General features: G+C 44.1%; 1 long non-coding RNA gene across 1 annotated transcript; it reads right to left on the minus strand.

Moving 5' to 3' along the window:
• Nucleotides 1-6,188: 6,188 nt before the first annotated feature.
• On the minus strand, nt 6,189-9,511 carry LOC127307836 (uncharacterized). The gene is made up of 2 exons (XR_007855877.2): nt 9,241-9,511; nt 6,189-6,654 (listed from the first exon to the last, which is right to left on the minus strand). It is a non-coding gene; the product is annotated as an uncharacterized lncRNA (long non-coding RNA).
• Nucleotides 9,512-17,303: the final 7,792 nt, after the last annotated feature.

Here is a 17,303-nt window from a genome sequence, read left to right on the forward strand (position 1 = left end):
GACCATACACTGAAATTCGAAATTATATGGTAGTAGCACACAACAAATTGGAATCAAGAAATCTTTCACCTTGATAAAATTGCTTGGCAATGCAACAGCAGGTGTGAAATTAAAATTCGGATGGTTCGAGGTCTGGACGAACGACCTCATAGGGTCGAAGACATGATTTGTTATAACGAATGATTAAAATTTTGGACCTTGTTTATATGATTGGCATGACAACTAATCCTACACCTACAAAATTGTTTTACGGAAAAGTCTTACGGACTCGCACAGACTCACACAGCAGGGCTGGAAATCGAAACTCAGTCCCGGTTTTTCATCATGGGATCAAATTTCAACCAATAGAGCTACACTTACATAAAACTTCTTACCTAAATTTCTTACGGGCTGAAGTGGAGTTGTGTGGATCCATCATAGGTCTAAAATCAAGGGGGCTAACTGATTTAAAACAAACCAAAAGCAGGCACACAATCTCACAAGTTAATCCCATAGAAAAGTATTCCGTAGGTGTAGCATTTGTCTTCTACCAACGAATGCAGCCCACGTTAGCCGTATTGTTACTGTTAGCATGACCATCTCACAATTAATCCAATAGAAAAGTATTCCGTAGGTGTAGCATTTCTCTTCTACCAATGAATGCAGCCCACGTTAGCCCGTATGGTTACTGTTAGCATGACCATGCTACTCGGTAAACAAAATTGCTTTTACACAAACTTTTAGTGGGGTTGGCGTAGATCTAAATCTATTTTTGTTAAATAGCTGGCCGGACTTTCATTCCATTTTGTATGCAGTTCTCCAAATGTTTGTACTAGCTATCAATTACAAGTTGTTCTATTCTTGTGCAAGTTTCCAAATATTGGCAAGTCATTATACCTTTCTGGAAAGGCTTAATAAAAGTGAAAGATTATTTTCTTGAGAGAGGTTTTTTTAGGAACGCGTCTAGGGAGCACACGCGTGCCCGTTGGTAGAATCTAGTATACTCATATTTAGGTAATATTTTGTACGATCGAGTTTCACAAAAGTCAAAAGAGGAAACTCCAAAGCACGTGGTCACAGCAACGCAAAGAAAAAAAAGCCCAGCCGAACCTGATGTACAGATGCCTAGATTACTTTCCAAAATAAATTCAAAAAGCTATAACTTTTGTGTCGAATCTCGAAATTATGATCCGCTTTCACTTTCGGGATCCTGACGATGAGATCTTCAAAACTAGTTCTCATTTACATATGTTTCGATGAAATTTGTTAAGAAGCAACTTTCATATGTGATAGAGCAACTTTCGTTCTCAAGAAAGCAACTTTGGTGCACGATGAAAAAGGTAGATTCACATCGATATTGGGAAACTTCGCAAAAGCAATAGGAAGTTCATAACAACTAAAAATCAACTTAATCTTGACCGAATGCAGCAAGAGCATGGCAACCCATTTCTCGTCACCAACGGGACACACGTCTAGAGCACCATGACCTACTATTGTTGCGAAGTTTTCTACCATTGAGCCAAAAATTTCCTACAGATGAAGCGAAGTTGTCTACAATTGTTGGGTATTGGATACAAAGTTGTGCACCAGAATGGCACCGTCGGGCTCCAAAGTTGCTCTCCCGTGGACCAAAGTTGCTCTATGGGCATCAAAATTGCTTCGTCACACACTAAAGTTGTTCCGTGGAGCATCAAATTTGCTTTGTCGGGCACCAAAATTGCTCTATTAGGCACCAATATTTTGCCGCCAGGCACCGAAGTTGGTTTGTCGGAACCAAATTTTCTCCGCCGGGCACCGAAAGTTATGCCTTCAGGCACCAAAGTTGAGTTGTCGGGCACCAAAGTACATGACAAAAAGAAACTTCGGCAAAGCAACCACAGTAGTCATTTTTTGCAGCGATAGGCAACTTTGGTACAACGGTAGCTGACAAGGGATTAACTTGTCAATGCCTACGGGTTGTAGACTAGGGTTTTAGTCGGAAGTAGAGGGCAAGTAGATCTCGAAGGTTTCAGCCGAAAAGTGCTCGACGATATGAAAACTAGGGTTTGTGAGACAATGAATCGATGCTTTCTTTGTCCCTTGACTCCCCCTTATATAAGAGGCGGAGCCGAGGGATTCGTGATACACAAGTTACATAGTCGGGAGGGTTTCCAACTCATCCCACAAGATTACAAGTATTGCTTTCTAATACAACTCTAGCTTTCCTTAATAATTATTTGGGCTTCCGATTCTTCTTATCCTTCGGGTCGTGGGCCTTCAGTAAACCCCGGGTACCATCTTCGGCAGGCCCATTGGGATGCCTATGTCAGTAGCCGACTTCGCATAGGGTTAGGCAACTTCACACCAACGACATAGGGTTAGGCAACTTCACACAAACGATAGGAAATTTCAAAGCAGTACGAAGCAACTTTAGTGCAGCTGTAGACAACTATGCAACAACAAAAACAACTTCACTTCAATGGTAGGCAACTTCACAACAACATGAAGCAATGCCCGGATGCCGACGTGGTTCTCCCCTAAATTTTCCCGTTGGACACAGAAGTTGCTCTATCGGGCACCAAAGTTGTGCCGTTAGGCACCAAAGTTGCTTCGTTGGGCACCAAAATTGCACCATTATGCATCAAATTTGCTCTGGGCACCAAAGTTACGTCTCCGGGCATCAAAGTTACGTCTCCGGGCATCAAAGTTGCGCTATAGGGTACCAAAATTGCTCCGTCGAGTATCGAAATTGCTCCGCAAGGCAACAAAGTTGCTTGTTGGATACCAAAATTACACTGTTACGCAACAAATTTGCTCTGACGGCCACTGAAGTTACATCATTGGGCGCCAAAGTTCCTGTGCACGTTACCAAAATTGCTCTGTCCGGCCCGAAGTTGCTCCCTCTGATGGGCACGGAAGTTACGACATTGGCGGTGATGGTCAATGTCGCTGAGTGTGGCGACGGGACTCCGGGAGGGGAACCACATGTGGTTGAGGCGGGTGGTGGTGTCCGCGCCGCCGCGGAGGAAGTCAACGGCGGGGAAGGGAGCGACGCGCCTCAGGGCCCTCCGTGGTGGTGCCGCGAATGCAGGGGCAGCGGTGGTCTCCCGTCGATTGGGAAGGAGCTGGAGCGGCGGTAGCCTCGCGCTGGCGGGGAAGATGCAGGGGTGGTGGTGGACTTGCTCCGGCGGGAGAGGATCAGGGACGGCGCGCGCCTCCGGTCGGTGCGGGGGGAGCAGAGGGGCCGCAGCTGGCATGGCATCACTTAGATGCGGGGTGGAGAGGGGTGCGGTGGCGCGCTGGAGGCGCGATTTGGGGCGGAACTGGTGACGCGTGCGTGGGGCGTCGGTTGTCCTATAGTGCGCGTGATCGGGAGGTCAATCTGGCATGCGCCCGCCCGAAAGAAAATAGGTTTTTTAGATGGCAATGGAGAAGATACACATTTTTGGGAGGATACATAGTTTGGAGATAAGCCACTATCCGATAGATATCCTTCTCTACTATGTTGCACATGTGTTATTCCATCGTCCTCCTATCATAACTTTTAGAAGATCACTTGATGACTCCAAATGGGCTAGATGGAGCCGTTTAGTTACACTACATGGTTGATGGATATACACTTGTCAGCTAAACCTGATAATTTTGTTTGGAAGCTAATAAAATTAGGTGTTTTCATGGTTAAGCCTTTGTATCTAGATTACATGGCTGACCACGCACGTGTTTTTTTTACGCAAATACATTAAAAAAATTAAAGTACCACTTAAGATAAATATTTTTATGTGGTTCTTATATAGTAAAGTGCTTCTCACCAAAGACAATCTAGCTAAAAAGGAATTGGTAAGGTAGACAAAAACATTGCTTTTGAGATCAAGACGAAACAATTCATCATCTTTTTATATCTTGTCTGTAAGCAAAGATTATTTGACGTATTGTCCACATGGCTTTTAACATCATACCCCAGAATAACATTACCCATCTCTTTGGGAATTGGCTAGGGGGGGCTCATAAACTTCAAAATGCGCCGAGTTGAAGCTTGTGCTTTAATATGGACCATAGGGAAGTTGGAAGACAAGAAATAATTATATTATTAACAATGAAAAATCTTCTTCTTTCATGCAGGTTATTTCTATGGCTTCTCATTGGATCCGTATGTGGTCATTCCAACAGCGAACGGAAAAGCGAGAGGATATGGTTACTGGGTGAAACCGGCTAGAGAAGGTTGCACGAAATTTCTGCAACCGGTTCAACTAGCGTTTTGATCCCCGGATAGCATGCTAACATAGAATCACTCTATGTTGTCCCTTCTATTTAGATGAATGATACATGTTGAAACTTTATGTGACCCATGAGGTCAACGCTTTCTTGCAACAAGTACATTTAATAAGATTTAAAAAATCCTGCATGCATCTATCGATGCAGGCTGGAATGCTCGTCCATTTCAAAAAACATACAACTAAAATTACTAATTTTAGAATTACCATGAATATATATATTCATAATATGCATATAGTATAGTACAGATCTTCTGGAGTGGTGGTTTGGCTCATGGGAGCTTATGCTCCCTTATTTTAAAATGCATCTTAAAATATTTTGAATATCAAAAAAGTTTAAAATAAAAATTTACACCTACATTTTCACATGCTACACCCAACAAAGTTGTTTCATGAAAATTCGACTTATCTTGTAGCATGTGTAAAAAAGATAAAATTTGGTGCTAAAAATAAGACCTTTAACAAGACAACAAATTTTATCTTTTTTTTTACATAGACCACAAAAAACACTGGATTTTCTCGAGAGTTGACGAGCACACATATATTATGGTGATGTACATGTAGAACTTTTTTTTCAAAAAAAAAAATCGACATTTCAAAATATGTTTTTGTGGTAGAGGGAGCATATGCACACGGGAGCCGAATTGAATTTTCATATTCGCATTAGTATTATTTATATTTTTGATCAAAGTTTACATGTTTTGACTAGCACGAAAGATTATGCGCAACATAATATGGGGAGGAATTAATTCTGAAAGTGGGCCAGTGAAGGCAGAAAACATAAAGCGGAGCTATTTTCTCCTTTACTGTTCTCAAATAGCTATTTAAGAGGTCCTAAAAATAATACTTAAGAAATGCCATACACAATGAAGAAACAAGGGCATAGATGGAGGGAGTCGGCATGCCCACACCGCCGCGAACGTTGCAGGAATCAGGATCTTTGCAACAGCCGATGCAGCCTTCCATTGTCCGCGTGCATTCGTTCGTCGCCAAACAGCAGTAGCAGTAACCATCTTTGCAAGCTTCGGACTTTGGTCTGTGGACACACAATCCGTTGGGCAAATTTATCCTCTCGCTGCCCACACCTTCCGCACTCCCATCTGTGAAATTTTAAGCACAATCATATAGAATTCGTAAGAATAAACATACATAGGGCATATATATACCTGCATAATTATGTAGAGTTATAAATTGCTAACTAACGATTTAGCAAAGCATCACAAGATCGATCATCTACACACACGTAGATGCACACCGGAAAACCCACTTACATTGTGAATGAATAGCAAGGCTTATGAGAACAAGCAGAAGGGTTGGTCCATGGACGGACTTCGTGTATGCGCCCATGGAGACAATACAGATCGTCGATAGTAGAAGTAGAGTATGTCTTTATTTATCAGGTTATAAGATAACAATCCATATATGGTTCATATATATAGATGGAGACGAGCGGGGTATTTGGAGCTAAAAACGTTTATCCTTCTACAATTGGCAACTGGTAATTAATGAGAAAATCTACCTTGCCCCGTTGACTCAAGAGATTGTTCTCCAGTCCTGTCACCTCCCGATTCACGACGGCTTTACTTGGACTTTCAACAACAGGGAGTAGCTAAAAATTCGTCCGTTGTTATGGAAAAAAACTATACGTTAAGTTGGAGATTACCTTTTCCCTTCTCGGCTGTTTCAGAAAAGAGAATTTTTTTTGCCTGATTATTTCCATGCTTTGATTGCTTCTTTCCTTTTCAAGCACAAACCGAATCACACTATTCCTTTTTTTAATCCTTGCAGTCTGATTGAAATATTATTTTCTTTATTTATGGACATGGGCTTTCTTTTTGGTGAGATGGGTACAAGTTTTTTTTTAGGGAGTGACTATACACCAGCTGGCTGTTTTTCAATTGAGAAACAGACACTTTTTTTGACCAACCAAATAATGACATTTGTACTACTAAAAAAATCTCAATGGAAAAGACTCGTTAAACTGTCTGTTTTAGTCCAGTGAAACAGACACATTTTGTACAGCCCATGTTGAATCAGTGTTTTTCATTTCTTCAGTAAGTACTGACCTTTTTTAGCCCTGTACAGAAAAGTATCCAGAAACAAGAAAAGCCCCAAAACAAGAACATGCATCCGTGTAAGATCCAAAACACCTGTTCAACCTTATCCACCAAAGCAAAACAGCTCACGTCCTACTCCAACCACTCATTCCTCCATGCGGAAATCCCTGGCGTAGGCATGGCTGACATTTAAACAAACTTTGCACATGTAGACGAGAAGCGCTCTTAGTAAATTATCGGAGTCTTGTAGGTACTCTGATCTTGTTTCCGAGGAAGAAAGACAACCTTCTTTCTTGATCTTTTCTTTTTTGATATATCGGAGGTTTTGTGCGCAGAGACCGCCAGGCTGAAGTTGGATGAAAGATTGGCTGACGAAGCAGAATAAAGAGAGTGCCAAAGCATAAGCAAAAAAGATAAGAAACTGAAGAATGCATAGCTGAAATAATATTAGAATGCATTACTTAGATACTAAAAGTATGAGATGACCCTCTTAGATTATTCAGCATTTTCTACATGTTGATCTGCGAAGCAACTTGGGAATTTTCTGCACTGAGCAGACATAAAAGTGCTATAAATTGAAGGAAATCAGGTAAAACAGGAAAATACAACAAAATGAAAAAACTTAAATGCAAACGAAAAGGTCGTTTACCATTAAACGTAGTTGTATGTTGGTACGAGCGAACCGATTCAAGAGTGGCCCGATGCACTTATCAGTTGTCATCATACAAGAAGTGGACACACTGATTGCTAGACGACACTACACTGGATGTCTACTCAACACATGATAGTAGTTCTTCGAGATCGACCCAGCCCTACATACCCAAGTGATGGTTATAACTTATTTGGTGTAGATGGGCAAGGGCCATGAGAAGTACTCTTGTATGCAAGTTTGGAAAAAATATGGTGTGCTCTGCTTTCATATAATGATATAATGAAGGTTATGCTCCACCAGGATGTGGAAAGATACCTGACAAGTACGTAGATCACATAGGATGGTGCAACAAAGATAAGGAAATGCATAAATCTCCCCTTGCACCAAGAAGTGCAGGGGACAGTACAGAGATTCCGCGTGTTCATGTAGAGATTGGTTCACATGGCCTAAATGATTCAAGAAGCAAAAGAAAGAAAATGAAGAAAACTCCTAAAACAGAAGAAAAGGAAGATAGAGCATCTGAACTCTGAACTCAACTAGGAATAAAATCTGAAAAGTAAGGACTGAGATCCCTATAGAATGAAAACTAAAGACTAAACGCAAAGAAGGGATGTTATTGGGAAAGAAATGAAAAGAGGGGGGTGAATAATGAAGAAAAAGACCATGATTTAGGAGTGACAAAAAGATGCTCAGGATTAAGAATAACAAAGAAACTTGATGACTAAATCAAGAAGAGGTGAATGATGAACTGAATACTCAACTCAAGACATTCAAAGCAAAGAAATAAGGAGTGAATTTTGAAATGTCGAGAAATGAGTGAATGAAAAAGTGCAAGACTAATCTATATTTTGAAGCACCGAGAAATTACTGACAAAGAACTCAGAGACATAAGAAACAAACTGAGCCAAAAAAAAACCCCAACTAAATTACTAAGATACTGAGTGAAATTCCAAGAAAATATGTGACTGGTACAATGAGAGACATAGGAAAATAAAATGAGAAAATGAATAAATAGAATAAACATAGAGGGACTGAAAACTAATAAACAGAGGCTAACTGAGAAACTAATTGAGGACTGAACAATAACATGGACACATTGAGATGACTAACTAAGAAAGAATTAACTGAAGAACACCACTAAAATAAATGAAGAATAACATGGACTGGCTAAGATGACTAAGTAAGATTGAAATAACTGAAAAACAACACTGAAAATGTGCAAGACTGAACCGCAAACTGAAAGACTTAAGAATAAAATGAGACACTAAAATAACTGAGATACTAAAATGAGCTACAATCTGAGGGACACAAGACTAAACGATAAAATAGAAACTTAAGAACTCAAAGAAAGATTGAGGATCACAATAATAAGAGAATAAAATGAGACACAGAAAATGAGGAACATGGACACACTGAGATTACTAAGAAAGAATGAATAAACTGAAGAACATGACTGAAAGAAATAATGAACAAAAATATGATCTATGAGTTGACTCATTTATGAAGTCTGAAGCTAATACAATTTTCAAAAAACTGAGATAACTCTGAAAATACGTGATACAACTGAAGAAGTAAGACTAGGCAAATATTTTAAAATGATGAAGACTACAGTGAGATAAAAAAAAGAGATAAACGTGCATGCTCTACTAGAATGAGAGAATAATATGACTATGCCAGAACTGATGCCGCCTTAGTTAAACTAAATCGTTGTTGCAGGTGCAAGCAGTATTCTATTCCAAAGGACTGATGATATTTGGTGTCAGGAATTCTATGCGAACATTGAACACTTGTATGGATATCTTGGTAGCCTCTCAACCATCTGCAAGCACTCAAAGGAGACTTCCAGCTCAAAAGTTCACACTCGTAATCATGGTGGAGCCATTTGTACTCGGAGTGGCAAGACTACAACTGATCCTCTTCTGTCAACGCCACTGTTGTATGTACCGCCTGCCTTCCAACCTAGCCAGTCAATGGCTTCTTCACCGGACCAGCAGGGTGAAGAATGGGATTATGATGAGATACCAAAAATAAGAACAAAATCAGCGCGAGCCCTGGATAATCCTGTGAACCTAAAATCACACTGAACACTAAAATTTCAATGTTTCCTGCCATCCTTGATTACGTTCTGCTTGCTGTTGCACAAAATCCCTCCAATTCTGGTAATGGACCACGGACAAGGAGAACAATATGCAGGTCTCGCGACGAGCACAGAGAATGCCCCAAACCAGAACTAAACGCAGATGAGCTAATACAAAATCAAATCGGAGCACACATGGGATAGAGGAAGAATTCAGGTGAGTACCTCACCAAAAATGGCGGCCATGTCTTCCACGCAGGTTAACCGCCGGCCGTCTCTCCTTCGCGGGTCGAGCAGGCTCGCGCTCTACGGATCTCTCTGACGTCGCTCGTACCGGCTGCGGGGTGACTGCTATCTTCGTCGGCGGTGGCGCCCGAACCCGAAACACCGCTCCCTCCATATCCAGTGGCGTCGTCTGCGGGGACGGTGCCGAGTGCCAACCTCTCCGCCATGGCAGCCTCTCGCCCCTCCTCCCCTGAGCGAAAACGACAGCAGAAATGAAAAACAAATGAGACAGCCCACACAGCCCAAACAGAAATGAGACGGGATGAGATAGCGCCGAGATTGGTGAATCAAGAATCAGATCGGACGGCTTAAAAAGTGACTGTTCACCAATTGTAAAACAGCTAGCTGTTACTTAGGAAAAGTGTTTTTTTATGAGCCTTTTTTTAATGGGTCTGCCTATGTCACAGTCGATTGAGAAATGCTTAAGTCTCAGTCGACGTTGATGACGATCCATCTCATCTGATCGTGTTAGCTGGCACCGATCGATCCATTCGCATGCTTGCACCTCACGTGGTTGTGTTAGCTGCCTAGCTGGCCTTTGTTTGTGTTTCATCTGTGGGCTTCAGGTCAACCCATTTTAAATAGAAATTAGCCTAGGATTTCGGCCCATTTTACATGAAAACAAAGTTGTTCGTTCCCTGATGAGTACAAGTATTATTTGATTTCTGATTACACCTTTTTTGTATGGAAAAAATGCAACTCGTTACCAAAGCCGGTTGAATTGCACTACTTTCTTCTTTGAAAAGTGTAACTTGCATCAGAAAATATTAAATTGCACTCTTTTTGAGAAAAGTGCAACTCCCTTTTTGGAGTTGCACATTTTTTGAGAAAATGTAACTCGTATTGAAACTGCTTGATACGATGATCTTGACAAAAGTGCAACTCATTTGAAAAACCGTTGCACATTTCTTGAGAAAAGTGCAACACGTTTTAAAAACCGGTTGCGCATTTTATTGAGAAAAGTGCAACTCGTTTAGAAAACCGGTTCCACGTTTTTGGAGAAAAGTGCAACTCGTTTTGAAAATGGGTTGCGCGTTTCTTGAGAAATGCGCAACTTGTAGCCATTTGTAGTTGCATATTTTTTTGAAAAAAATGCAACTTGTTTCGAACACCTGTTGCACGTTTGCTGAGAAATGTGCAAATCGTCTCGTAAAGGTTTAATTGCACGTTTCCGTGAGAAAAGTGCAACTTGTAAATTGGAGTTACATATTACTTAAGAAATGTGCACCTTTTTTTGTAAAAGATTTAGTTGCATTTCGTGCTCGTATCGGAACCGCTTGAAGTTACACATACCTTGATAAAAGTGTAACTTGTTGTTGGCGTCCGAAACCCACCGGCGAGCAACGGCTGGCAACACGAAGAGCCGGGAACAACCTAGAGTTGCGGCTGGCCCTGGTCCCTCCGAGCGACGGCCCGTAAAGCTCCTAGTACGCACGTCCCGATGCTGGTGCAAGGGCGTGCCACCTGACCTATACCTGGTCAGGAAGGTGATGGATTTGCTTCGCTTAGTTTCCTGCATGGCATACACGTAAACATTAAATACGAGCCTCGATCGGCTCTCAGGTTGTCCTGTGAATCGGCTCAAGGAGCCGATCCACCCATGGTTCGTATGAGGTCTACGATCACATGGTGGTCCTGCTTGATCGATATATAGCTAAAACGACCTACGACGATTTAGGGTTTTTACCACATAATCGGAACATCCTACGCGTGATTGAGCCTGGCAGCCACGCACGGTGATAGTAAACCAACCCTAGACAAGGCCTAAAAACCAACACGAAGTTGATTCCCGGAACATCTTGTCTAGGGCTAGCAGACTACACCCTACGTGCTACTGGATCCTTCAACCGTTTGCAAGGCCTAACTATGCAGATATCAAACTAATCCTTGAAGAACAAGGAGCAATCATAACGGATCGGATCTACTAAACATGGATCAAGCAAGGTGCCGCCCTTACACCTAAGATAGGTGTAAGGGCGGCTAGACGTCTAAGGGTTGCATGGACGAAAGCATGTGACACGATGAAACAATGCTAACCCTAACACATCTATGATAACTACGTTGCTCGCCATCAACAAGGCTTCAGCACGAGCAACGCATGAACGACGAATAAACGTATACTGCCCAGCATGATGCTTACCCGGAAGAAACCCTCGAAACAAAGGGGTTGGCGATGCGCCTAGATTGGTTTGTGATGAACGTGATTGTTGTTTTTCTCAATAACCCTAGATACATATTTATAGTCCGTAGACTTTCTAACGTGGGAATAATCCCAACCGTGCACGAGCCAAATTCTACCTAACCGACACGTATCCTACTATATTTACAGATACACGGGCAAACTAGCCCAAACTATCTTGTACAAGGCCGCTTCATGTATAACTTCCATGTATATTCTTCAAGCCCAATCTTAATCACGGCCCACCTCTAATCCGGTCAAATTCGGGTGATAACACATGCCCCCCTGGTTTTGTAATTGATAATTCCAAAATCACTCTGCTTTTTTCTTCGTCGGGTCATGTCGTGGCAGAGCAGAACCGTCGCAGTATTCTTCATCATGATGCCTTGCCTTCTCAACTCCTCTGCAAGATTTGATAGCCTTAGCATCACTTCCTCGGAAACTGTAATGGCATTAAATTTCCACTATGCTCCCCTTATTTAAGTGTGCCGAACGATTCGCCTCTTCATCCCCTTGCTCTGTTCTAACCATCGGCACCAAAAAAATTCCCCATCTCCTGAGCCATGTCTTCCTCTTCTTCCTCCTCCGCCTCGTCGGATCTTTCTTCCCAGTCCTTCTCCTCTTCGTCCTCCTCCACCTCGTCAGATCTCTTCTCCGATTCTTCCTCATCTCGTGAGCTGACGCCGGAGTGGGGCTCGCTGGCGGCGCACGACATCCTCGCCGCATCGGAGTGGGACAACGAGGACCACGAGCCCTACGTCTGGTCCGAGGACGACAAGTCCTTGACCAGTGGCGACGACGACCTTCAGTTCCTCGCCGATGGGGAGCTGGAAGCGACGAGCGAGGATGACTCGTTCTCTTGGGACGGCTACACTTCCTCCGAGGAGGAGGAAGAAGAAGACGACGACGACTCCCTCGAGGACTATCCGCCGGCGAAGCGCTTCCGCGCCGGATCGGATGATGACGACGACGACAACGACGAGGAGGAGGAGGAGGCTCCCATAGAGGGCTATGGGAGCAGCGACGAGGAGCTCGCCGGCAGCAGCGCCGACGAGAGCTTCCGACGACGAGGGCAGCAACGGCCCGTAGAGTAGGGTCTACTAGTATAGGTCTAGTAGTAGTAGCAGATTGGTCAATAGACCTTTCTTTTGTTCTTCCTCCCTTGAGCAATCGGCTCTTTCTTTGTAAGAAATCCTCTTATTAATGAAGAAAATATTCCCCTATTAATTTTTGCTCTCTTGCCAATTTTGCCGATTGTCAAACGAAGTCGCTGCACAAAGAGCCGATGGCAGGGCATCGGCTTGCATCATAAACACGATTTAAGGCCAAACCGGTTGCCTATTCATGCAGTCAAACAGATCTTATCCGTGTCTACGCCATTCTCCGATCTCAAACGCGCAGATTCAACTCCTCACCAGATTCAATGGGAAAATCATCTCAAAAGCTATGGATTCTGGCTTGAAACTGACCTGTTAACCTGCTCAATTGAGCTTGTTCTGTCTAGAGTCGATGGCTATGCATCGGCTTTCTCATTATTCTAAAGTCGATGTCCGTGCATCGGCTGTACTGGTATCCATATTTCTCAAGTCGATGTCTGCGCATCGGCTGTGATTTGTATATAAATTTTTTTTTACCGGCCGATTTTATGAATCGGCCCCCATGTTTTACTGCCCATCGTCCCACATGCTTGGGAAATATTTCTTGAGGTGCTGACCATTGACAGCTGCTGGGAACTTAGCGCCGTCCAGCTGCTCCAGCATGTATGCATTACCCTTCAAAACCTGGACGACTTTGTATGGACCGTGCCAATTAGGAGACCATTTGCCATATGCTTTATCCTTGGTTCCTAATGGCAACACTGCTTCCCATACTAGATCACCAACTTGAAACTCCTTTGGTCTCACCTTCTTATTGTATGCACGAGCTACCCTGGCTTTGTTCTCTTTAATCTTCTCCAACGACCAAAGTCTCAGTTCAGTTGCATCCTCAATAGTATCACTCATCAGAGCTGCATATTCTTCAGCTGTCAGGTCATTCTGAAACGTGACACGTCTCGATCCAGCCGTAATTTCCCAAGGCAATACGGCTTCCTGCCCATAGACGAGCTGGTATGGCGAAGTTTTCATAGCTCCATGGCATGACATGCGATAGGCCCACAAAGCTTCTGACAATGTTTCATGCCAAACCCTAGGGTTCTCGTCAATCTTCCTCTTAATCAGCTTGATCAGGCTTTGATTGGACGCTTCAGCTTGCCCGTTGGCCTGAGCATAGTATGGAGATGATCGGATCAGCTTAATTCCCATCTCATCACAGAATTTTCTGAATTCTTTAGAGATGAAGACCGAACCTCCATCGGTCGTGATGGTTTGAGGAATCCCGAACCTATGAATGACGTGTTCTTTCACAAATTTGATAACATCTTCTGATTTTACCTTCTTCATAGGGACGGCCTCCACCCATTTGGTGAAGTAATCTGTAATGGCCAGGATCCACTCGTGGCCTTTGCTCGACGCAGGATGGATTTTGCCGATCATATCCATGCCCCAACCTCGGAATGGCCAAGGCTTGATGATGGGATTCATTGCTGATGCGGGTACCATCTGAATCTTCCCGAACATCTGACACGCTTGGCATCCCTTGTAGTACTTGAAGCAATCCTCAAGCATGGTGGGCCAATAAAACCCTGATCGCCTGATCAGCCACTTCATCTTATGAGCCGATTGGTGAGTTCCACAGGCGCCTTCATGCACCTCATGTAAGAGCCGATTAGACTCAGTTGGTCCCAGGCATTTGAGTAGTAACCCTTCCAACGTCTTGTAGAACATGTCATCTCCTATAAGAACATATTTCACAGCCTTGTATCTTATCCGTTTAGGTGCCCCCCGAGCCGAATCCTTCAAGTAATTGAAGATATCGGCTCTCCAGTCATCCTGTTCTAGGAACTGCACCTGAACTTCTGACCCGTCTGTTATGTCCTTATAACCTGACGCCATCTGTGCGAGGTCATTGGCCTCGGTATTTTGAGATCTTGGGACCCAATTGAAGTTGATGTACCGAAATTTGGTCATCAGCTCGCGGCATTCCATCCAATATGGGAAGAGTGACTCACTCTCGCACTTGCACTCATCCGTGAGCTGGGAGATCACCAACTTCGAGTCTCCAAAAAGTTCGACCGCTTCTGCCCCGGCTTCCAAAAGCAACTCCATTCCCCTGCGTACTGCCTCATACTCAGCGACATTGTTAGTGCAAGGGGTAGATAGCCTGATAGAGAAGGAATAATTTGCCCCCCGAGGCGACACGAGCAAAATGCCGATGCCACAACCGTCGTCACAAGACGATCCATCGAAGAACATAGCCCATGCACGTACAGATAGTGCTGCTATCTTAGTATTAATCCGCTCAGCTATGAGATCGGCCAACGCTTGTCCCTTGACTGCTTTCGCAGGCTGATACCGGAGATCGAATTCCGATAACGCAAACATCCACTTACCAAGTCGGCCTTTCAAAACAGGAGCCGACAGCATGTGCTTGACAACATCTAACTTGCATATGACGACGATCTCTGCCGTCAACAGGATATGATGAAGCTTGGTGCAGGTGAAGAATAGGCAGAGGCATAACTTCTCGACCTCAGGATACCTTGTCTCTGCATCTAACATCCTTATGCTGAGGTAGAAAACGACCTTTTCAACACCCTCGTAGAGTTGCACCACCACTGAAGCAATGGACGTGTCAGCTACTGATAAGTAGATATAGAACGACCTGTCTTGCTGAGGTGAAACTAGCACAGGCGGCGTTGTTAGATACCGCTTAATCTCGTCAAACGCCTGCTGCTGTTCTGCCCCCCCAGTGAAACTCGTCATCAGATTTAATCTTCACCAACGCCATGAACGGCTCAATTCGTCCTGACAGGTTAGAGATGAATCGTCGGACGAAGTTGATCTTGCCGATGAGACGTTGGAGCTCCTTCTTCGAGGTAGGTGGCTGCATGGTACGTACTGCTTCCTGACTTTTCAGGCCGATCTCAATTCCTCGTTCATGAACCAGAAAACCTAGGAACTGACCGGCCGTCACACCAAAGGCACACTTCTTCGGATTCATTCTCAGTCCGAACTTCCGAGTTCGGTCTAGGATGCGTCGCAGATCATCCAAGTGTCCCTCCATGGAGACAGACTTGACCACCACGTCATCGATGTAGATTTTCACCAACTTGCCGATCAGATCATGAAAAATATAATTCATGGCTCGTTGGTACGTTGCACCGGCATTCTTCAGCCCAAAAGTCATGACCACATATTCAAACAAGCCCACTGATCCTGGTACTCTGAATGCGGTCTTGTGTATATCTTCTGGGGCCATGAAGATTTGGTTGTAGCCGGCATTGCCATCCATGAAGCTTAACACCTTGTGGCCAGCAGCTGCATTGATCAATGTTTCTGCCACAGGCATTGGATATTCATCCTTTGGAGTGGCTCTGTTGAGATCTCGGAAATCTATTGCCACACGCCATCGGCCGTCCTTTTTCTCTACAGTGCGATATCGGATATCCATTCAGCATACCTGCATGGCCTGATGAACCCAGCGGTCAACATTTTCTCGATCTCTTTCTTGACTTCTTCGAGAATTTCGGCCTTCATCTGACGTGCTCGTTGTTGGAATGGCCGAAATCCTTTCTTGAGAGGGAGCCGATGCTAAATGATGCTCCTGTCTAACCCATGCATCTCTGTGTAATCCCATGCAAAGCAATCTGGGTACTCTTTTAACAGAGCTATCATCTGGCTCCTGAGATGTGGATCTAACTTTTTGCTGATGAAAGTTGGTCGTGGCTTATCCCCAGGACCAATGTCGACTTCTTCTAGCTCATCAGCCGATGTAAACCCATACCCTAGCTTCCCGTCACCTGTTAGATCGACACTGAACACAGGGAAAACGTGTGGTAAGGATAATATGGGCCGATTGCTGGAATCGGCCCCCATTTTGATTGCATTGCTCAATGAAGGTTTACATCGTGTTCGTGCCTTACTATGACTACGTGACATGCTTGAGACAAGATCATCACTTTTTATTTTTTGGGGCCGATCACAAGGATCGGCCTTGCCACGTACGTCCATAGCTTTTGCTCTTGTTACACGGTCAGGCCGGTGGATAAGACCAGCCTCACCCCGTTTTTTGTCACGTCGATGCGCTCGCAGTCGTCCAAAGTGATGCATGAGAGTGGCTCTTGGCCTGCCGTCTCCCAAACGTTCATGCCAGCCGTTGAAATCTCGGCTGAGTCATCTGCGTGAACGACCTCTACTTCATCTCCATCCCACTGAATTAGACATTGGTGCATCGTGGATGGAATGCAACAGTTGGCGTGGATCCAATCCCTCCCTAGCAGGACAGCATAAGTGCTCTTGCTATCGACGATGAAGAATGTTGTAGGGATGTTTTCCTCCCTATGGTCAGATCCACGTTCAGAACACCTTGTGCTTCAGATACTTGGCCGTTGAAATCGCTCAGTGTAACGTTGGTCTTGATCAGATCCGAGCTAGAGCGTCCCAACCGACGTAGCATGGAGTATGGCATGATGTTGACTGCCGCTCCGGTGTCCACCAGCATCTTGTTGACAGGCTGCCCATTGATGTAACCCCGTAAGTACAAGGCCTTCAGGTGCCTGTAGATTCTTTCTCGTGGGTTCTCGAAGATGACTGGCCGTGGGCCACAGTCAAGTTGTGCCACAGGTGCTTCGTCTATTCCAGGAGCACAAAACTCTGCTGGAAGAATGAACACCATGTTTGTACCAGCCGATGTCTCATCATCGGCTTTCCTTTGCTTGGGGCGC

Source organism: Lolium perenne, chromosome 6 (assembly GCF_019359855.2).
Source record: "Lolium perenne isolate Kyuss_39 chromosome 6, Kyuss_2.0, whole genome shotgun sequence".
NCBI lineage: Eukaryota > Viridiplantae > Streptophyta > Magnoliopsida > Poales > Poaceae > Lolium > Lolium perenne.